Genomic DNA, 18459 nt, shown 5'->3' on the forward strand with positions numbered 1-18459 from the left:
AAAGAAATAGACAATCCAAAGTATACATACTATGCATTATCTTGAGAGTGAGAGAAGCCATGTGTTGTATGATTTTCAACCGTGATATTTACTAATGCCAACTTTAATTGTTCGCAATTTATAATTCGTGATAAAATTTTAAAAAGAATACCGAAGTCCCTTCTTAATTGTCAATATTTATAAAGACAAACATCAGTATATGAATACATATAATTGCAATATTTCAATACCTGGTAAAAATTATGTATCTTCTCATAGTTAATCTTCGAAGATGATGGATAAAAACCAAATGGTATTTATATAAATATACGGGTAAGACAAAGTATTTACTGGGAAATGAAAAAAAAAGAAAAAAATGAAAATGAATCTAAACGGGGCAGGGCGGGGCAGGGCTTAATAGGGTAGGGTAGGGCAGGGCAGGGCAAAATTTTGGAACAAGGCTAAACGGGACAGGGCAGGGCGGGTCAAAATCTTAGTGGGTCAAAGGTTGCCCTGCCCCACCCTGCCCCGACCCGCCCCAATTGCCATCCCTAGTCGGTGTGATTGGTATCCTGAATTTAAGTGGTGCGTAGTAGTTGGAATAATCAGAACGCAACTTTACCAACTATTCCCTTATTATGTTATATATATATATATATATATATATATATATATATATATATATATATATATATATATATATATATATATATTATATTATGGATGTTCATTTAGTATTCCATTGTAAATAAGTTTCCTGAAGAAGCTTATCATTTCGGTACTTCGTTATGGATAAATATTACCCCCGACAGAAGATTATCTATATCTGGTACAGTAGCAGCTTACAAGCAACTTATAAAAAGCTTACACAGTTACACAACAACTTGCAATAGCAGCTTATACAACAACTTCCTTTCTTCTATAAATAGAGGAGATTTCAGTTTATTATGTACATGAATTTGAAGTTGAATAATAAATCTCTCTCTCTCTACTTGTCTTTGATTTCTTTACTTTAAAGTCTTTATTTTATCACACGTTATCAGCACGGGACTCCGCAACTTTGAGCACTTACTTCAAATTTAATTTCTATTTCAGTGTTCATCTCCGATGTAAGGCGACGCTCTTACATCCGTGGTTAGATCTTTTTCATTCCGAGCATCATAAAGCAGATTATATCCTTGAAATGGAGTACTTCTTCTCTCGTGAAGTAATTGGTTAATCTTTGTTATAAATTCCATTTCTCTGAACACATGAGATGCAATCCTACTGGTATTCTTAAGATAAGTACTACTATTAAATTATGTTCTTTATGTCTTTCAAGCTTGAATAAATATATGTTTATCATGTATGTTAATTAATGTCTTTCTAGCCAACTAATGATGCAGATGTCGTTTTACTTGGATGTGGTCTCGTGAAATTGAAAAGAACAATTGATTTTACTTAAGTTGTTATATGGTCGCGAGACACACCAGTTTTTATGTGGCAAACGAATGCGGTCTACATATATGTATACAATAGCTATTTTGTGCTTATTTTCATTCTAGTTATCTTAATAAAGGGTTGCAAACTGGATAACATTGTTAGATTCACTTAAACTCTAGCAGAGTTTGTAAGATATATACAACCACCTGAATTGGTTATGTTTCATATATCTCATTGTGAAATTTTGTTAACCACCAGAAGTGGTATATGCATATGACCACCAAAAGTAATACTTTAGGCTTTCTATGGTTACAATTGAAGATAAGCTAGAGAAAATTTCTCTATATTACTTGCATGCCTCGATTTGCTCCTGAAGTAACATTATCTTAAATGAGGTTGAAGCATCACACAATTTGGTGTGATTAATGCACGTTCAGATAATTATGTTCCGTTCCATGAAGGATGAGAACTTTTGATAAATATTAATCCATTCTCCGAAGTGAATGTGACAATATTAATAAAGCTCGTAAATGTGAACGCGCTTTTGATGTAAATATATTACAATTCACCTACAAAAGAGGTAATATGATTGAGAGAATATATACTCATTTTTTCGTATTTTAAATTTACTCCTGAAGAAGTAACACGACTGAAATTTTCTCCTGAAGAAGGAAAATATTATGAAACTCTGTCTTTGTGTGCTTAAATAAAATAATAAGCTATTCAAAGTTATTTTTGAAGCATATTTTTATTCCCTGGAGTGAATGAAGAAATACCACAACTCACCTCCTGAAGAGGTAGAATAACAAAGGATATAAATCTTGTTTTTGTGACATAAAAATCACTATCGCACGTATCCGTTGTACGTAAAATATCTTAAATTATTTTATTAAATATCATTCTAAGGCAAAAACATTTTTGTAGAATGCTTTGTACTACAACCACATTAATATGCTATGGTTAGTTATCGAGTTCCCCGAAGGAAATAACAACTCATGTATCTTTCCCTGAAGGATGTAATGATTATGTGGTTGCCGCTTTGATATAAAATATTCAGATGTTAATGGCGTTTCTCCCTGAAGGAGACATTTGTCACAAAGTTGGTGGTAAAAATACTGAAATTCTTAATTTCTCACATTTATAAACTTAGAATTGTCTTTATAGTGTTCATTTTATTATGATTTTCTCTCATGATACCAGAAGTTTCTGAGTAATATTTGATAGTACAAATATATCAACAACTCCTGAAGAGCTAACTGTTTGTTTAGAAGACACATGACACCAGTAGTGTATGATAAATATTAAATTGTGAATAATAAATGAAGGCTTTCGAAGAGTTTATGTACAAATATGTCATTCATATTATATGATTATGGTCAAGACATATGTTGTAGTAAACCTGAATTTTACTAATACAAATGACTATCATATTGAGGCTACAAATGATTGGAAGATTAAAAAGCTTCATGTTTCCACAATCATAGGGGGCAAAATAATATGTATATGAGAAGTTACCCGTCTTATATCTTCAATTTGTACTTCATCATGTATCATAGTAAACCAGAAGTTTACTATTGAAAAAGTTTATGCCATAGTAAACTTCTAGTTTACTAAGAGATAGCACATGCCATGATAAACTTGAAATTTCATTTGCCATTTTTTAAATGAGCTATTTGAGAATTCTGATAAGCATATACTGAAGAACCAAAAGATTCTTCAATAATTTTCTTGTGCTACTTGTTCTCATAATAAATTGGTTATACCGGCTAAAGTTGGGACTAACCCATGAATTCTAGAATATATAAAGGTGAATATGGGCCTCATTCACCTATCATGTGAACCACTCATAGATGCATATATAAGATGGTTACATGTGTGCTCATTGTCAACTTGTAGTTTGACATTTGAAATTGGTTTTCTCAACTAAGAGCAAAACTTTCAGATTATGAAATCAAGACAGTTCATCTTGATAATGCTGGCTTATATCCAAACTGGTTTAGCATTGAATACCTCCTATTAACAGCTAAACCATTGCTTATGAGAACAAAGATTCATGTGTTGGTCTAAGATTTTCTAAATTGCATATAACATCACTTATATGCATCAGACCAATAATATATGATAAGTCCTCCCCTCACAATTGGTTTAGGATCAGAAACTAAATATTTTTACTATTTTTTGATATGTAGTATATGGTTAATTTCTCTACCACAATGCACAAAGATATGTTTCCTAAAAAAAGATTGGGAATATATGTTAGTTTTCTAACATTTAGGGGATGGAATAAACAACTGAAAAATATAATATATGAATCGAATTATCATTAATATGATCCTCACTTAGAAGATAATTCAAGTCAAATGCCAGAAGCATTTGCTGATCCAAAATCAAATATCATATTTTAGCTGCAAATGCTCATATTAAAATTTAAAGTCCCTGAAGGATAGAGTTTACTGTTCGCATGAAGCGTGGTAGACCAATCGGTTCCAAAGGTAACAATTCTTGAAAAATAATAAGGAGCTAATGATCAAAATGATCATAATGAGGAGGAAATAAGCTATAGAAGAGCCCACGATATAACATTTCATGAAACTCCAGAAGAAGTTCAGGTACCTGAAAATAAAGAAAGTGATGAGATCTCAACAAGTTATGTCACTTGCGAACCGATACAAAATGATCTCCGACGATATATTTGATACAATATAGTTCACAATATTGTAAACGATTGTGAGGATCGGACCAGTAGTCCTGACACCTCAGTGAATATTTACTGAAAGAAAGTTACATATATGATGTTATTTGTCCATGTATTCAGAATTTGATATACTTGCTGTTTATGTTGATGACATAAATCTTGTTGGAACTCCAGAAGAGCTCCAAATGATAATTGAATATCTTAAGAAAGCATTTGAAATGAAAGATCTTGATGAGACAAAACTTTGTCTTGGTCTGCAAATTATACATTTAGCGGACATGATTTTATCCATCAATCTGCCTATGCATAAAGGGTCTTAGAAATGCTTTTACATGGACAAAGCGCACCCATTGAGTAAAAAAATGATTGTTCGATCATTTGAAGTGGATAAGGATTTGTTCCGACCTCCAAAAGAGGATGAGGAACTCCTTGGTCCCGAAGTACCCTATCTCAGTGCAATTGGTGCATTAATGTATCTTGCTAATGCTACAAGGCCTGACATATCATTTTCTGTTAATTTACTAGCAAAATATAGTTCTTCTCCTACACGGAGACATGATCCGTTCTTACCTCTAGAAGAGAATGATGAACTCCTTGGTCCAGATATACCCAAGTCTCTGCACTGTACTCTTTTTCCCTTGCTCGGGTTTTTCCCACTGGGTTTTTCCTAGTAAGGTTTTTAATGAGGCAGCTTGCAATGTATATTATTAGTGTACTCTTTTTCCTTGTCTAGGATTTTTTCCCATGGTGTTTTTCCTAGTAAGGTTTTAACGAGGCACATAACAATGAACATCCAAGGAGCAGTGTTTTGAAAATATTTTTGTGGATGTTCATTTATTACTCCGCTGTAGATAATCTTCCCGAAGAAGATTATCCATTTAGTACTCCATTGAAGTTTTCTACAAGTAGCTGATGCAGGCAGGTTGCAAGCAACTCAATGAAATGACTTGTAGCAACTTCTTGGTTTGATGGGATTAATTTAAATCGATCTGAAATAGTGGTAGATAATATTCTCCACAAATTCAACTTTTGAGAAGATGGTATACAAGATTGGAATGCGGAAACTCGAATATTTGAAACAAGGTTTTCATCAGGGGGAGTAAAATACGCGATACACTCTTTTTTCCTTGCTAAGGTTTTTTCCTACGGAGTTTTCCTTATAAGGTTTTTAACGAGTCACCTAGCAATGCGTATTACTAAATATGTGTACTCTTTTTCCTTCACTAGGATTTTTTTTCCACGGAGTTTTTCCTAGTAAAGTTTTAATGAGGCACATTATATTTTAATGAACATCCAAGGAGGAGTGTTATAAATATATATTATATTATGGATGTTCATTTAGTACTCCGTTGTAAATAAGCTTCCTGAAGAAGCTTATCATTTCGGTACTCCGTTATGGATAAATATTACCCCCGGCAGAAGATTATCTATATCTGGTACAGTAGCAACTTACAAGCAACTTACAAGAAGCTTACACAGCAGCTTGCAGTAGCAGCTTACACAACAGCTTGCAGTAGCAGCTTACAAGCAGTTACACAGCAGCTTGCAGTAGCAGCTTACACAACAACTTCCTTTCTTCTATAAATAGAGGAGATTTCAGTTCATTATGTACATGAATTTGAAGTTGAATAATAAATCTCCCTCTCTCTCTCTACTTGTTTTTGATTTCTTTACTTTAAAGTCTTTATTTTATAACATATTCCAGTTTATGTGAACTTATTTCTTTTTTGGTTCGTTCCAAAAAGAATGACCCCTTTCTAAATTTGGTAACAATTTAGCTTAAACTTACAATTCTACCCTTAATGAGAAGCTTTTATAACCACACAAATACTCTGGGCCCCTTTTTGACTTGTTTAGGACCACAAATTCCAAAAGTCTTCATTATTTTTTAAATTCTGTGTCCACTCAAACAAGTTCACCTAAATTAAATTGTAACTGATGAAGTATAATGTAGCAGAAAATTTAGACTTTTAAAAAATGCCTCTAATCCTTGACTACGCTTATACAACATAACATTAGTAATAGGACAACATGCGTGGAAATCATGCAATTAATGCACATAAAAATTATAATATTAATTTAAAATACTAAAAAGAAAAAGGAAAAGACAAATGAAAAGAAAAAAAGAAAAAAAAAACTCGTCAACTTTCTTCCACTATTGCACACCCTTGCCTCCCTTTCTTCCATCCACCAACCTCCCCGGTCCCCTCCCCCTCCCCTTCTCTTCTCTTTTTTTCATTTATTAGTTCCTCCCCGGCCTAATTCCTCCTCCGCCCCTCCCCTTCCCTCTTTCTTCCCTTTCCATCACTGTATTGGCCTAAAATTGGCGACTTGGTAATGGTAGATAACCAGGATTGAGGACGGAGTCGACCACGGTGTAATAGCGGGAAACCGTCTTCGAGAAGACTATTGTCGAGGACGGGCAGCTGGGGTAAAGAAATAAGGGTAGGATAGGTTTAGAAGTGGACACAAGGAATAATCCTTATTTCGTACTTTTTAGGGTTTCTTAGAAATACCCTTTATAAATAGAAAGAGATAGAGAACAAAAGGGGGATCTTGACTTTTTGATAAGAACATATTTTAAAAGGCTGACCAGAAAGAATATATGAAAGTTGTTTTGTTCACTGATTATCTTATTGAAGCACACGTTGCTGAATCTTTGTTCACAAGATCCAAAGATTTCTTATCCATCTTCACCTATCATTTTTCCATGTTGATGACAAGAGAAAGAACCATTCAAATCATATAATAATTGGGTAGTAGTTTCTTTCTTATTACATTTATTTTCATTATCTACATTTATCGCATGTTCATGTTATATCATCTATTGATAATCCTCGAGTACAAATCTTCTATTTATTGCTCTCAAACGCCATTCATCTTATCGGTATCCTATAATATTTGATCTAGAATTTATTATATTTAACTAAGATTCATCCTTTGTTTCCTCATAATTAGTTTAACAAAAAGCTTAACACTTTTTGGTGAAACAATTTGGCGCCGTCTGTGGGGAGTTTTCAGTTAAAATTTTAGTTTCTTCTAGATCATAAAAAAGGGACACCCATCTTTTCCTCGTTTGCACGAACTAACAATGGCAGGAAAAGGAGATGAAAGATAGAAAGCAACAATGGGTGTCACTACCAACATCTTAAACACCATCAACGAGGATGACGGAGGAGACGATTAGAATGTGACACCAAGTGATACACCCAGATGGAGTGATTCATCTCCCCCTCACGCAAGTGTGATGTTTCACGTGAAAGGGAGCTTCCACGTCCACAGTTGAGGAAGCACCACCAACTGTGAAAAAATTACTAGAGGAGTGGATGACAAATACCCTAAACAATATACTCGACAAATCCGTTCAAAGGGCGAGTAGAAACATTGCGCAAGCAAATACCACAGTGACCATCGGTAAACAACCCGCTCCCCCAACAGGTAATACTCACACCGTTATTAATGCAGGTAATGACGCACTTGCAACTATTCTAAAGAAAATGGAAGAAATGAAAAATAAGAATAAAGCACTCCGCAACCAGATGAGGGAACATCAAGAAAGGGTTGACATGATACCGGGCGCTCCAAAATGGGATGTCGACCGATTCGTCGAACAACCGTATAGCGAGTAGGAGGCCCCATATGCCATACCCAAAACCATCAAAATGCCACCGTATTTGAAGATATACGACGGCACCATAGACCCCGAAGATCACATCATCCATTACGTCACAGCGGTAAAAGCCAACGACCTTTCAAAGGAACAGGTACCGTCAGTGTTACTGAATAAGTTCGGCGAGACCCTAACGGGGGGAGCCCTAACCTGGTACTCACAATTACCATCACGTTCAATAACAACGTTCGAAGAAATGGCCGAAAAGTTCGTCACCGCCTATGCAAGGGGTAAGAAGGCGGAGGCCAGGGTAAATGATATATTCACCGTTAGACAATCGCCTGGCGAGGGACTCAGGGACTTCCTTGCTCGGTTTAACAGGGTAAGAATGAGCTTACTAAATGTATCAGAAGGGATGGCGGTGGTCGCTTTCTAAAATGGGTTGAACATGAATAGGTTGAGAGCGACCAGAAAGTTATTGAGCAGGCTCATGAAATACCCTCCCACCACTTGGGAAGAAATTCACAACGCCTACTGCGCCAAGGTGAGAGCAGACGAGGATGACCTTAATGGTCCAACCCAGCGGTTAATGTCAGTTCAAACGGAGTCGAAGAAAGATCTCCGTAATGACGATCGAAAAGATCAGTCAGGACCATACCTCAGGCATCAACCCTATGTCAGAACAACCATCCCGCCATCTCCCCGACATGTAGAAGGGCCGTCCAAGCCACATACAGGGACACAACAAAATGAAAGAGTTATGCCTTCACGCTTATCTACTCACAATATTTGTGTTTCCCCTTCAGAAATAGTGTACGCACTAGAGAAGCTTGGCACAAAGGTGAAGTGGCCACAAAAAATGAAGTCCGACCCAAGTACCTAAAAGTTGAACCTCCTCTGTGAATTTCACCAGGAGCGGGGTCACAAAACCGAGGACTGCATAGCCCTACGGTAAGAAGTGGTGAACATGCTAAACCAAGGGCACCTAAAGGAGCTGATGAGCGACCGGGGACAAGCCAACTTCGGCCACGGACAAGAACAACACCAAGGCCTTCCAAAGCCACCCTCCCCCATCCGCACCATCCAAATGATCGTTAGTGGGGGCAATAAAGAAGTAATCAACCACGTGAAGTTTACCACCAGACATAAACTAAAACGGTCAATCACCCACTAACGATATGATGATCTCGAAGACAGTATCATCTTCGATAAGTCAGATACCCACGATTTGGCTTTCCCCCATTTCGATGCTCTTGTCATTATTTTACATATTTCAGATACTGATTTAAAAAGAATAATGGTAGACGACGGAAGTGGCGTGTGTATTATCCACCCTCGAGTTCTCACGCGAATGAGACTCGAGGACAAGATAGTACCACGTTGTATAACACTAACAGGTTTTAACAATGCAGTTGAGCAAATCTCGGGTGAGATAACATTACCCGTTCTAGATGGGGGCGTCACCCTAGAAACAACGTTCCATGTCATGAACCAGGACACAACTTACAACACCATCATAGGGCGACCATGGATACACGCCGTGAGAACCATCCTGTCCAGTCTGTATCAAGTAATCAAGTTCCCTACTCCCTGGGGGATATTCAGCATCGTAGGAGAACAACGCACAACCTAAGAATGCTATCGCATCGCTCAAGATTGTGCATACACTCAACAGTTAAAAGAAATAGACTCAGAAGAATAGCAATTACCAAAGTCGGGGGCCCCCGACATCATGGAAGCCGCAGAGTCAACGATAAAAGAGACCTCGATCCCGTCTAACTAGATAACAACGACAACAACAAAAAGGCTTACATCGGCCATAAACTCTCAGAACCAGGTAATTTTCATAAATTTTTAATTGACAACGTTGATTTGTTCGCTTTCTCCATGCAGATATGCCAGGTATCCCAAAAGACGTTGCCACATACAAGTTGAACGTCGATCTACTATACCCTCCAATGCGACAAGTAAGAAGAAAATTCAGCACCGCAATCAACGAGGCCGTCAATGATGGGGTGGATAAGCTACTCGCCAACGGTTCCATCCGAGAATCAAAATACCCCCAATGGGTCGCCAATGTAGTTATGGTAAAAAAATGGGAAGTGGAGGATGTACGTGGATTTCACGGACCTAAACAAGGTCTGCCCAAAAGACTCCTTTCCATTGCCTCATATCGATCAGCTCATTGACACAACAGCAGGACACGAGTTGTTGAGCTTCTTGGATGCCTACTCAGGTTACAACCAAATCCTCATGGAGGAGGAGGACCAGGAAAAGACCACTTTCATCATCCATCAGGGAACGTACTGTTACAGAGTCATGCCATTTGGGTTAAAGAATGAAAGGGGCATCTCGAAGTTTAAGTATAGTTCGTCACCCAGCCTGCCGACTACTTCTCCAGGCCGAACGACGAAGGGACTAGGTACGCATGAACTTCTCCAATATATGTACGAAACAAACAAAAACATGTAATATTCTCCAATGAATGAAATAAAGCAGCATCTTTACTCTCCACCAAGTCTTTTTACACCTTACATTCGATCTCGTTTGAATTACTTTACATTCGACCTCGCTCGAATTTTTCGACATTCGACTTGCTCGAATTACTTTACATTCAACCTCGCTCGAATTTTTCGATATTCGACCTCCCTCGAATTTTTCGACATTCGACCTCGATCGAATTTTTCGATATTCAACCTCGCTCAAATTTTTCGACATTCGACTTGCTTGAATTACTTTGCATTCGACCTCACTTAAATTTTTCGACATTCGACTTGCTCGAATTACTTTACATTCGTCCTCGCTAGAATTTTTTGACATTTGACCTCGCTCGAAGTTTTTGACATTCGACTTGCTTGAATTACTTTACATTCGACCTCGCTCGAATTTTTCGACATTCGACTTGCTCAAATATTTTGATATTCGACCTCGCTCTAATATTTCGACATTCGACTTGCTCGAATTACTTTACATTCAACCTCGCTTGAATTTTTCGACATTCGACTTGCTTAAATTATTTTACATTAGACCTCGCTCGAATTTTTTGATAATCGACTTGCTCGAATTATTTTACATTCGACCTTGCTCGAATTACTTAACATTCGACCTCACTCTAATTACTTCATATTCGACCTAGCTCGAAATACCTTACATTCAACTCTGCTCGAACACTACATGCAAACAGCTGAAAAGTCGGGGACTTCACTGCATAGCAAACAAAAAAGAGAGAGAACGAGAATCCGAAAACACATGGAAAAAGGCAATCATTCCATTTCAATTGTCAAATTACAACTTTTTACAGAAGGGTTCGAGAATGCCCTCACAAAAATAGCAAAGCAAAACAAAAACTAAGTACAAACAACTTCACGCCGCATTATCCCCATCGATGAACTCATCATCATACCAAGGATCAGAAACGAGCCTATCCGCGTTGTTGTCATCTTCATCCCCACCAGGCATACTAGGGGCATAACCACAAGCTTCACAGTCCGCACGCGCCTTGACACAGACGCCCTCAAGTTCTGCTTCAGAAACTTTCCCGATGACCTTCGAAGACTTATACACGTCAAGTTGAGCCTCAGCATGAACCCACATCTCATACAACTATCGGGGCACACAAGGATCAGCAGTAGTATGAGACGTAGACGGCTGTGACTGCCGTCGTGCCTCATCGGCCTTCAAGACAACAACCTGCTCATTCAACCCATACAGCTCCGCCTACAAACCCTGGATCCGTTCCTCTAACCTCGCCATCTTAAGCGCTGATGTCTCCACCTCATTATCCCACTCAGACCTAAAAACACGGAGGGCATCTTCTAAGGCCGCTTCTTCAGCCATAACGACCATTCTGCCTTTCTCGGTGCGACTCAGTTCGTCGACCTTGGCGCTCAGCTCGCCCCTTAGATCGACAACCCTCGCCTCCTTCTGCTCGAGTTCAGTCGTTAAGGACGCCGCCTGTACTTTAAGATCAGCATTCTCAGCCATCACCCCTTTGCTCACCTCGATCTCATCCTCTTTGGCCTTTAGAGCTGCCTCAAGCTCATTGCACCTACCGATGGCTCTCATTAGCTCATCATCCCTCTCCCTTAGCTCCTTATCTTTCTTCGTCAACTCATCATCTTTCTGTTTAAGCACGTCATGAAGTGATTGAAATTCGCCATCTTGGGTAAAGATGTCATCCAACGTTCGGTGCTTAGTACGGTACTCCTTGTACTTGGAGGTCACCTTCTTAAACATAGTCGTCCTTCGCTCCTCCCACCGTTCACTCTCGATCCCCATGATAAGAGTCTGACATGAAAAAGAAAGGAGTCAGTATGAGCAAACTACACTTGTGAAACAAATCCTAACATTAAAAAGTACTTACCCACAGATCCATGCCAGATATGCTTAACGATAACTCCACATCGCTCATTGCCTGTAGTGCCATGTTTTCAGAAGCCGCGCATAGGGGAGCAAAGGACGGCACCACCCGTTTTGAGTTGGCCAAAATGTCGTAACCCACGGGAATGATTACGTGCCGGGTAGGACCCTCCGTCTTTATCTCCACACGAGTATTCCTATCCAGGAAGGCCCGTATCTCCTCAAGGTCGACGTCCAAATCAGAACCGTCGCCCCCTGCAGGGACTGTGAGCACGTGATTTTTGCCTCCCGAAAACAACTCCAAAATAAATCAAAAATAAATAAAATTAATTTCTTTTAGTGTGCAATTTTAGAATTTGTGTTGCGTTTATTAATTGTTTGTGTTTTGTCCATAAATGTTAAACGTTGTTATAATTAAACGAAAATAAAAATACATGTTGCATGCATATCTAGGATTTAATTATGCATTTTAAAAAATAATAATCACAAAAATATGCATTTGTTCTAGTTTTAATGTTTCACTATGTGATTAACGCTTTGTCTATGTGTTAAATAATTGTTAAAAGGTAATTAATATTTTTGTAAGGTTAAATTTGTTTTATAATTTTTATTAGGATTTTTTATAATTAGGGATAAATTTAGGAAATGAAAAATAGGTTGAAAAATAAAAAATCGGACCTGGATTAAAATCCAGGCCCAAACCAAGTTACCCCCCCCCACAGCCCAATCCAAACAACCCAGGTCCGGTCCAACTCAAACGAGTCAAAACGACAACGTTTGGTCGTAGTTTATCAAGGACCATTGGATCAAATCCAACCAACGGCTGAGATCTCATCACCTTAACCCGTAGCCCTTACCCGACCCAATGCCCCGATTCAGCCCGACCCCAGCATTAAACCAAACGACATCGTTTGGCTAAATGAACTAATCCTGGCCATCTATTCTCTTTGATCCAACGATCAAGATTAATCCACCTTCCCCCTATATAAACCCCAAATCCTTACCCCGGCCCCCTAACTAAACACCCCCCCTCCTCTCCTGTTCATCATCGTCCTCAAACACGCCCCTAACCCTAGCCGCCCTAGCATCCCATCGCCTGAAACCCGGCGGCAACAACGCCGCCGGTCACCACCTTAACACCCCAGACTCCTCACAACCCCCTCTTCACGGATCTGGTCTTAGTTTCCTTCGAATCAGACCCCAACTCTTCGAATCTTAAATCGAAGGTTGGTCTGAAAACTGAACCCTCTCCGATGGTCTCCAAATTCACACTGTAGCTTCCCCTAACTACCCTAGCTATGGATCTAGTGTTGGTTTGGTTCGAATCCCCTCAGAACTCTTCGAATCTTCTTTTGAAGGTTCGAATCAAATATGAACTCACTCAGATTCCTTCCAAATTAACACCAAATGACCCCTAGGCTTCCCTCACCCTTGTGTCATCTTTGGTTCCCTTCGAATCTGCCCAGAAGTTTTCAAATTTAAGATCCTCGAATCTGAAACCCTAAAAAATTTCCAATCTTGGAATTTTTTTCAATTCAAGCGAGGGATTGAGGTTTAATCGACCTTAGTCGAAGTATTTTCAGTTGAAAATACTTCGACTAAGGTCTGTTTGATTTCAAAAGTCCGAATCCAAGTTGAGTTTGAATCCGTATGAAATTGAAGATTCAGAGGTATTCTCCTATTTCTTTTGTTTCCTACGTATGTATAGTTGTTTGTTTTAATAACCCGTGTAATTTTGCATATTTGTTTAGTTGATTCCATAATTCTGTCTCATACCCGTCTATTTGATCAGAATTATACAATTTTTTCTGTTGGTTATGATTATTTACAATGTGTGTAATCGACTCGATTAAGTCCGTCGATTAGTTGTGTTATAAATCCTGTTTCTGAAAATGTTGATTGAAACAACCTGTTTTGGATGGATTATTTTGTTGTAATCAGTTGTATCGTATTTGATAGTCAGTTGATTAATACTCGTTTGTAAATCAATAAGTCTGTCAAAATCAATAAGTCTGTCAAAATAAATGTTGTGTATATGTTGTTTCCTGAACATTAAGTTTCAGGGCATTGTCAGTATATTGACAATGCTCCTGTGTTTGTTTGATTTTAGTTCAAAGTTGAAGTTCAGTTTGAATTATTGTGTTTAATTCAGTATAATGTTATTGTGATGTTAAGTTTGAATTCAAGTTTACAAATGTTGGATAGATACCACTGTGTTAGGAAGTTGATTGGGATTGATTCTAGCTGTTTAAATCAGAAGGATAATTAAGCCTGGACAGATTTTAAAATCTGTTTTGTATCAGATTCTGAATTTTAGTCTAAAGGCAGTAATAACAGTAATTACAGTAGGATTTCTGGGGCATTTCTGGGATAAAACAGTGAGGGTAATCTGATAATAATAGTGGGCTGAAAGTGAAATGTTAATGGCTTTTAATTTAATGGGATAATGGGAAACAAAGGGTAATGGAATACTGAAAATCAGGAAAAGGGTCACTTAATGGGATTTAAAGTTTTTAAAAACAGATTTTGGATATGATTTTCTGATTTTAAAAGAAAGAAGGGGTCCAGGCAGCACTTAAAAAGAAAAGGGGCAGACCTGTATAAATACAGGAAGCAGGAGAGATTTTTTGAGGGAGATTTTAAGGACTGAGATTTTGAAGAAAAGAAAAGAACTCAGATTTTTTTAAAGAAAAGGAAAGAGAGGAAGAAAACAGAAAAAGAAATAGAAAAGAGAACATTCACACACACACACACACAATCTGAAACAGATACAAAAGCAGAAACAGAAAAATCAGAAATAGGAATCTGAAACAGATAGAGGAAAGAAACTGAAATCTGAAATGTTATTTTTCTAGAATCTGTCCGTTGTTTGCTTGTGAATATTGTTCGGTTCAAATCTGAAATTTTTCTCAAGTTTCTGTCACTGTTCATCTGGGTTAACGGGTCTTGTTCAGACTTGCTGTGTTATTGGTATATTCTACCGGTGTTTTGTTGCTGCTATTATTGCTGAAATTTACTCCTTCTACCTTCATTTCCAGGTACATATCTTTTAAACTCATGTTGTGAAGAGCTTCAACATGACAAATAAATGAAGTTTGAATTGTAATACTGTCTTCTATTCGTTTAAGCTCATTAGTTTAAAATTCAGCTTTGTTTCATGTTGGTTAAATAGTAGTATATTTTTACGTGATGACTATAAGTTAAATGTCATTTCTTGAAGTTTGTATAAGTGTTGTAATAAGGTTACTTTCGAAATTTTCATTAAGGGAAGATATAATTAAGTTGTCAAGGTAGGGAACATGGCATAAAGTTGGCCATTATATAAATTTTATGGTGTTGTTAGCTAAGTAAAGAGTAATGTAGAAATATCAAGAAAACTACATTACTAACCTCTGTTGTTAAATAAGGTTAAAATAGTGTTGGTGGTGTTTTTCATATATAAGATAACAGATGTGTGTATAACCATTAGCGAAAGGTGATTTGATATAGCTCGTTACGATGTTAGAATGTTATGAATGTTTCCGACGTACAGTTAGGTTGCATGTAAGACAATTTTATTGAATCGGTTTGTATAATAATTCCTTTCTTATCAACTTGATGCCTATCTACCATCGTAAACAAATTAACCAAACGATTACAAATTTTGGATTAAAAACAAGTATATGAGAATGAGATGGGATGTATAAGCACGAATTGCAACATTTTATATCAATGGTATGTATAAATAAAATTTGCATTAAATAAAATAATGAAAATTCTTCGAAAACAACTCTTTTCCTTTCATAAATCAATTTTTTTTAGTTTCATACGCAATTCATTTTTGGCACATATGTATTGCATTTACGAGAAAAATGGTAGTATTAATTACGCGTTGTTCATTTTTACTCCATAAATACGAATGGTTTTTGCGGAATATAATTCATAAAAATATATATATATAATCTGTGGTTGACACTCAATAAATTGAGAATTCTCTTCAAGAAATTTAGAGGCGTCTCAAATAGTGATTTACCATGACCTTTCATATAAAAATAATATGGATGTAATAAACAATTTGTAAATAAATTTACACTACCATCAAGAATATTTTTGTGATTAGGGATACGTTCGCGTAACCTAATTATATTTCTAAAAGCAAATTCGGATTATGCGTTCGCGCAACTTCAATCGAATATTTAATAAAAGGGATTTATCCAAGGATGTTAAAATAATTTCATATAACCCGAGATGTGCAGATCACTGTTTAATCATACAAGGGCGACGATGTTCTTAATTTTATTTCTAACTTCGAACATATGATTTTTTAATATAATAAAAATATAAAAAATATTATCAACCTTTTGTGTACACGTATGCGTGGCACGATTCTCTACAATTATAAAAGGTATATAATACGAATATACGTACGCGTAATTCGTTTATATAATTGTAAATAATCTAAACAAAAGCGGTAATAAAATCAAGTAGCAAGAAAAAGGGTATTTAGTAAAATCAAGATAATTAAGCCAAGAATAAAAACAGTTGAGCGACCGTGCTAGAACCACGGAATTCGAAAATGCCTAACACCTTCTTCCGGATTAACAAAATTCCTTACTCAGGATTTCTGGTTCGCAGAATAACAAACAGAGTCATATTCTCCTCGATTCAGGGATTAAAATTGGTGACTTGGGACGCCTTAAAATTCCCAGGTGGCGACTCTGAAACAAATAAACAAATCCCGTTTCGACTGTCCTTTAATTGGAGAAAACTCCCTACGCACCTCGCGGGTGCGGAAAAAGGAGGTGTGACAGCTCTGGCGACTCTGCTGGGGAAAAAAGTGTAACCCGGAACCACTGGTTCAGGGTTTAAGAATTCGAGCTTAAAATAACTGTTATAATTGGCTTTAGTTATTATCTGATTTTTACATGATATATGCTCAATATGCTAAATGAAATTTTTACTGCTTTAATATTATTTGAATTATGCATATACAATTGCTACGAAACCTCCTTCTTTCTGAGTCTTCTGAATTTATGGTGCACACGTGCGCGTGGCCCACCTTTCTGTTAAAGTCATACCAAATAAGACGAAGTTGGGACAAGTAACTAGGCCGGGTAGACTTTCGTGCTCCCGGTACGTTGCCCCTGCTTCGGCTCAAACTGTCCGTTTGGGTAAGCCAGGTTTAGAACAATCAACCTCAGGTTTTTCACCTAGAATAACTCAGCCATGTACCGGATCCCTAGTAGGAACGTCTATTTGCATCATGTACATTTGGCCTTGGAGACTCAACACAAGGGTTGGGTCTGTCTAGGACAGGTGAACCCAAAATAAAAAGACCATCCTGATGCATCCTACTTGCTACCTGTGCATTCATTTGCCTTGAACGTGCTTGTTGACCAGCTTAATTGAAATCATTGTGAGAACCGAGGAATAAAATGGGTTGTTTTAAAAATTCCCAAAAATAGTTTTAAATCTTGAAATAAAGGTGTTTAATAAATAAAAAATTGAAAATGATTTTTTTTAGTGTATATTTTCAAAATGAGTCTTGACTTTATTAAAATTAAATTTCAGATACAAAATGAGCACCACACAAAACCCCCCATCCACGAATACAGAAGAGTTTCTATTTCAGCTTCAAAGGTGGTGGTATGAATTAGGCGAAGATGGTCAAAAATGGGTCGTCAAGCATTTGGGAAATCTCACGGATATTATGAAAGTTAAACCCCGTGATGATCTGATTGCAGCGTTGGTAACTTTTTGGGACCCTGTTCACAATGTCTTTCGTTTCTCTGATTTCGAGCTTACTCCTACATTAGAGGAGATAGCTGGATATGCTGGTTTTGACGGAAGTCTAAGAAATCAAAGCCTGATATTCACAAAGGCTCCCTCGGTACATCAATTCTTCGGTCTTCTGAACATCAGTAATCAAATCAGGAAAAGCAATGTCATCAACGGATGTTGTCCTTTCAACTTCTTATATTCAAGGTTCGGAAAGTCGGATGGATTTGAAATTCATGAGAAAGGCCTTACTAACAAGCAAAACAAAGACACTTGGCAGATTCACCGTCGCTTTGCCTTCATGGTGGCTTTTCTAGGAATCATGGTCTTCCCAAACAAAGAGCGAACAATTGATATTCGCACCGCGAAAGTTGTGCAAATCCTCACCACCAAGGAAAATCACACCCTTGTCCCCATCATTCTCTCAGACATTTATCGGGCGTTGACTTTATGTAAATCAGGAGCGAAAGTCTTCGAAGGATGCAAAATTTTGTTGCAAATGTGGGTGATTGAACATCTCCAACAACAGCCCAAGATCATACAATATGGGCCAAGCAATGATAATTGCATCGAGAGTTATGAGGAAAGAATAAAAGATTATAAGTCTCCAGAAGGGATAGAAGCATGGGTATCTCAT

This window comes from Nicotiana tabacum, chromosome 20 (genome assembly GCF_000715075.1).
Source record: "Nicotiana tabacum cultivar K326 chromosome 20, ASM71507v2, whole genome shotgun sequence".
Lineage (NCBI taxonomy): Eukaryota > Viridiplantae > Streptophyta > Magnoliopsida > Solanales > Solanaceae > Nicotiana > Nicotiana tabacum.